Below are 6,000 nucleotides of genomic sequence, written 5' to 3'. Positions count from 1 at the left end.
CCTCTAATCTCCTAAAACTTTGAAATTCTCCGTGAAGTCCAAATTTGAAATTGCAATTTGTAGTTACACTGATGCTAGACAGAGATGTTTATTGAATTGAAAATCCATGATAGCGTGAACACTTACACTGATACTAGTGGTAGCTCATGTTTCAACTACAATGTCAATGGAACCTGTTTTACTTTAACCTTGTTGTTGTTGCTGTTGTCGCGAAGGCGGAGTAAGCTCACTTCTTTCCGTTCCCCCATTGCCTTCAAACTCCAGATGTGTACCGGAGACCGATCGAATACAGTTATTTCCTTGCCTGACTCGCGTTGTACCTCCTTAATTAATCAGCTACCTACATTGTATTATAATGGCATAACAAAGCCAGTGTTGACTGTTGCAGGGACAAAATACCCTTTGTTGTAGGTGACAAGTCTCGCCCGCCCGAGAACACGCGTTTTGGTGACTCTTCTGGAGGTAAGGCAATAAAGTGAAGGTAAGAGACGATCTTACTCGGGCACACACCTGGAGGTCAGAACTGCTCTGTCTGCTCGGTTCTGTTATGAAGAAATCAGTAAAGCACTGGCGCTTTTATAGGGCAAAAATGAAGGAGATTCTGCATGACGCCATGCGTCAGGATAAAGGCAAGACATCTGTAGGGTCCGTCTAAACAGAACGTGGGAAGGGATAGCAACACTATCTAAATGTATAATGATAAAAGAAACAAACAGAGACCTTTGGAGGAGGACAGAGCCAGCCTTGGTGAATGGAATAATACCAGTAAGTAGAAAGAAGTGAACTGATAAGGAATTGCAGAGTAGGAACATAGTCATTTTATTACTCAACCGTCAGGGCATGACTGTCCGCGTGACCTCAATCAGGGTCTGGGAGGTACAGAAGTACCACGTACACAAAAAGGGCACACCGGGGGTTTACAGATTTGTGGCAGCTCCGGAGTGAGTTGCGACAAATCTGTAGACATCCTCCATTGTGCCCTTTGCGTGCAATACAAATAGTGCTCCACATCATTGTGTTGAGCCCGCTGCACTGCACTGGCAGAAGGATGTTGTCCTCAGTATCACGTACACGTAGGGTTCAGTAGTACATCACGTGATTGTTAGTTCTACACGTCATACAGGTATGATGATTGACTGCATGTGGCGGAGGACCACTGTGACCATGTGACTGACTGTGTTCGGAAACCTTGTTGTTGGTTTGACAGCATGGTACAAGTAAAGGTGGAGGACACCGTGTTCGGAAACAGTGACCTTACTGAAGTACAACCCATCCGCAGTTGGTAGAGCCCCGTCCGTTGGGACCATCTGAACCATGGGTGTTGAACCCGGTACCTTGTTTCATGCTGTCAAACCAACAAGGTTTATCTAGTGCTGGATTTTAACCCAATAAAAATAAATATCTGGTGCTAGTACTGTACGAGTATTGCATTATCTAGTACCAATTACCACCTTCCACTGTTGACAAATCCCCGGTCTTGCGAGTCATGTGTTGGGTTCAAGTGCAGTGCGTATCACCATGATCACCTACGCACGCTTCCAGGCTCTCAAACCTTCTCTCTATCACGTAATACTGTAAAATTGGCAGCAGTTCTAAACGCTTCTAGACGCTTCTAGACTTTTTGATAAACACCCACACACAATGTTGTCACGTTCATGACTGTACTGATGTAGGTCAAACCTAGCTTACAAAACCAGCACCAGCTCGTGCTCTCGCTGCAGATTGCGTTTTTGCCTTTCTTGTTCAAGAGTATAGTTTGTGTTGCTCCCTTACGCCGAAGTCGTACCAACCTCTTCTTCACAAGTGTATAGTTGGAGCGATAATTGTTCCGTTTGATTGCTAAAGTCTGTTCTCCACTGGCTGGGAATTGCGTTATAGGGGGTTAGACTAAGAAAGGCAAACACCACGCAGCCTGCCTAACGCCCGAAGCACCGACCTACTGTAACAGTGGTACACAGTAAGCGACAGATAGGAGGAACCTGCCTGTGAAACTACTACTAGTACTAGTAAACCGAAGCTGATTTCAACATCACTCAGAGGTAAGCAGTGACTAGTACGGTTGTTCACTCCCCCCCCCCCCCCCAAAAAAGGGCTCCCTAAACAGTAAACTAACATTTCCACAGTCAGTACATGTACAAACATAAATCAGCTAAGGTTTTCTTGGGTATGATGCGGTGTATGTAAAACATTTCGGTCGGCGCATTGTTGGTCGGGTTACCCAAGTCTTTTTCGGTGCGGCCTATTTCTTTTACTACCACTAGTACTACAGCCTACACAGGTATACTATTCAAAGAAACTTATTGAAAATCCATGATAATGTGATCAGAAAGAGGATTGAAGAAAAATCCAAAGTCAAACTTTGTACTACTACTACTACTACTACTACAGTCCCGCTCAATGAAATCCAGCCGCGTCACTCAAGTTTGCACCTTGCACCATTTTGCAGCCCAGTGTTCGCAGGTCTAGAGCTGCGCAACGCCCGGCGTGTACTTGAGTCACGTGACTGGATTTCATTGAGCAGTACTGTACTTCGAAGTACTACTATAGTACCAGAACAGTACTACTATAGTACCAGAACAGTACTACTATAGTACCAGAACAGTACTACTATAGTACCACAACACTACTCACTAGTATAGTTTTCCTTTTAGTGATTGGTGCAGAGATATCTAGACTCGAGACCAAGGCGTTCGGGGAGAGTGTTGTGAAGACGTAGATCTACGAGTAAGAGAATATAATTGATGAAGTAAGTGTCTCCTCCAAACGTCGGAGCTCGCCCTTCCTGCGACTGACTCAACACTTGACTCACTCAGCGTCCGTGTGCGACACTGACTCACGCTGCTGGCCGGTGCTGAGATGTTTGTCGCGCTGGGTACCGCGCGTCTCTGTCACAGTCAGTATCACTATCAGTTTGTATCTCTGGGTGATGGTTTGGCCTGGAGACCAATACTACTTATATTAGGCAGTGGTGCAAGCATAGATTATAGTTACTCTATTTATAGTTTTTTGTTTATCTACTCTTGGCGGTGCTCATCAGACACAATCAGTCAATCTTCCTCAGCCTACTACTGGTGCTCAAGCTCAACTGATGAGGGATGAATTCCCCCAAAACACTGTGTATTGAGCGGGGAGTGGTGCTTTTTTGAAGGCTTGCGGAGTGGAAGGCCAAGGGTTCGAAGGGCTTCTCGTGTTCTCCAGACGCAGTCGTGAGTCAGTCAAGTGTCAAGTCAGTCGGTAGGAAGCGCGAGCTCCGACGTTTGGAGCAGACACTTTACCGCCGATGTCGCAACAACATCGTAGCTCGTAGTATTGTTTTTTCAGTGAACTGTCGGATCCGCGCGCCCAACGTTACGTTGCAACAAGTGCGGGTGCATGCTGTTGTCAAAAGTGCGCTGGATTGTGTGCTGTCGTTGGCCTCCTACGTACTGTAGCAGTGTAGGTATCTATGGACTATGGCCCATAACGGCAATAGTATGGCCTTTCTAGTGTGTGTAGTGTGTGTAGTGACCGCCGGTCGAGTTCAGGTGAGCGAATACCATGAATGCGAGAGGAAGACTTGAACGGTTAGTGACTATTATTGTCTTGACTGGCTGAGCGTCCCAGTTATCTCAAGCCTGTTTGCACAACGTATAGTCAGTCATAATTATGACTGTGCGCCTCTACAGTGCGGTTTTTTTTAAAGACATTTGTCGATTTTGATTTTTTAGTTTGTTCTCATTCCAAATTTGAATTTTTTCTTCACAGCTAGCTGCGTTTGTGTGGGTCTTGGATCGAAGAAACTTAAGTTTGGGAATCGGCATAATAATAATTGTCGAAGTTAGATGTTCGGACGGGTTTTGGCTGAAAATCCGGTTTTAAATGATTTTCAGTGGATTTTGATTTTAAAACGAAAGTTTTAGCCAGGAAAGCTCATCACGTGCATGGTGTCCGCCAGAGTTCGAATCCAGTACAGTTCATCTTAATTCTTTTTTTCTCTTCTTTTTCGGTACAACGCATGCATGTACATGTACATGACTGTGCAGTTGTGCACTGCTGTCTGCAGTTCTCCTAACCTTTGTAGGAAACCAGTGAGTCGTGGCTTTTCACGACTTACTGTGGCAAACTGTACTGAATAATTCAAATGCTGTATTGCAATAATTCAAACACCACAACAAATCACAAGGGCTGTTCACACAGCACCCATAAAGAGACTAAAAGGAAGCAATACATGAGCGGTTTTACAAACACACAAACACACACACACACACACACACACACACACACACACACACACACACACACACAAACACACAATGCAAATAGGTCACAGTTGTGTCTGGTTCAACATCTGCGAATAGTAGAAGACGAGCGAGCGTCGAAACGGCCCCAATAATTCCGTGTTTTGTGTTGCACTTGTGACGACAGTATTACACAGTGAACAGATGTGCTCGTATATCATCGTTGGCGTCGGCCTCGTCGGTCTCCAGTCACGAACACATCGGCGCAGTTTTTTCACGAATCCGTCCCGTCCATCAGTATGCAGAACAATAAAGCGCTTGCCTTTACCTGATGGAGCTTCATTTGGTTGCTTGCCTATACACTCCTGTCACCATTGTCGGACCACCTCCTAGAAACTGTGTGACGCGCATTGACCCACGTGTCATCCAGGTATGTCTCACAGGTAGGGATGCCGCCATGACACAATCCCGTGCCGTTCCATCATCATGTGTGTGATACCTCTGGTCTTGCCACACTGGAATCCCATGGAACCCAACATTTTCCAAGAGCTAGTTTTGCTCATATCTGGAAAATCATCGATGCTTTCTATGCAGCAAGCAGGAACTTTGTCCAGTGTTGGGTGCTCCTTCGCAGCATAGAATCCGTAAATTACTTCTTATACAGTCCAAAGCAAATCCGTCAGGGTTGAGTGATTTTATGGCACGAGTCTCACATTGGGGATTGTCACTCTCGTTACCTTCATCACTAGAGACAGACAAGGCCAGCGCAGCACGCTGATTTTCGCCGTCAGCATCCCTGGTACATCTGTTCATGGTGGAAATGCTGACGCCACACGCAACAGCAGCATGACGAATGGAATACTTGGGACCAATTCGATGCCCAGCCATTGTACTCCTCGTCTTCGCAAAAATTGTAAAACAGACACCACCATGTAGATTCTACCATGGCCCGTTCGCGCTTTGGCATGTCGAGAGAACAAGTTGCCACGAACGAAAAGACACTCGAGAAAAAGCTAAATAGGGCCACAGAGCAGTCAGCAACAAAATACGGAGGATTAGCAAGACGAAATTCGCGTTCGCGTTCGCTCTCCAAGGAAAGTCGAACTCAGTGACGGAATTCGCGTTATGAGAAGGATTAGCAAACAGAATTCGCACATGCATGACGTTGACACGACGTACATTGTCTACAGACAGTACAGCATGGTAAATTTATGACTGCCCTGACACGAATCCGCGATTCGTGTTCCGACTACTTTTCCGAACGAAAAATGCGAAAGTTCGCAATGCAGTTCGCGAACTGAAAAATGTTTGCGAACGCGAACGCGAATTTCGTCTTGCTAATCCTCCATAATGATTCCTCCAGCCACGAGGAGCTAGCTCGAAGGACACTCTGAACAAAATGGCGAAATGCCACGAGTCACACCTGGTTTTCGAATTTCGCGCGCAGATTTTCGTGACGCAACTCGCATGACATTTTCTCAAAAGTGGCCTTGAGTACGTTCTCAAGGATTTCAGAGTCTATTATAAAAAAACGTACTGTAGTCTTGTAACTGTCGTGGATGGAAAATCCAGTCGTTTGGCGGGGGCCCGGCGCCCTCAGCGCGTACAGAACAGCGCTTGATCCGATGCGACCAACGCGCAGCAGCATGTGTGTACTGCTTACCCACGGCATGCATGGCCAGCACACTGGGCCCGCTAGACGTGCGACCGGATTTCCATGTCCACGACAGTAGTTTCACTCAGGGCCAGGCGTAACTCAGACCTAAAGCACATAGAGAAGTCA

At 46.2% G+C, this 6,000-nt stretch overlaps 1 protein-coding gene across 3 annotated transcripts in view; it reads left to right on the top strand.

The window, feature by feature from the left end:
• The first annotated feature begins 1,743 nt into the window (after positions 1 to 1,743).
• LOC135818206 (protein piccolo-like) overlaps positions 1,744 to 6,000 on the top strand; it is a 130,455-nt gene continuing 126,198 nt past the window's right edge. Inside the window, exon 1 of one of the 3 annotated variants that reach the window (XM_065331555.1) lies at positions 1,744 to 2,039. The gene's annotated coding sequence lies outside the window, so the exon portion shown is untranslated. Of the gene's footprint in view, positions 2,040 to 2,749; positions 3,564 to 6,000 lie in introns of those variants that run through there. The other 2 variants (XM_065331554.1, XM_065331556.1) reach the window with 2 other exon arrangements.

Source organism: Sycon ciliatum, chromosome 5, assembly GCF_964019385.1.
Source record: "Sycon ciliatum chromosome 5, ocSycCili1.1, whole genome shotgun sequence".
In the NCBI taxonomy this organism is placed as follows: domain Eukaryota; kingdom Metazoa; phylum Porifera; class Calcarea; order Leucosolenida; family Sycettidae; genus Sycon; species Sycon ciliatum.
This window is presented reverse-complemented; position numbering and strand designations above follow the sequence as displayed.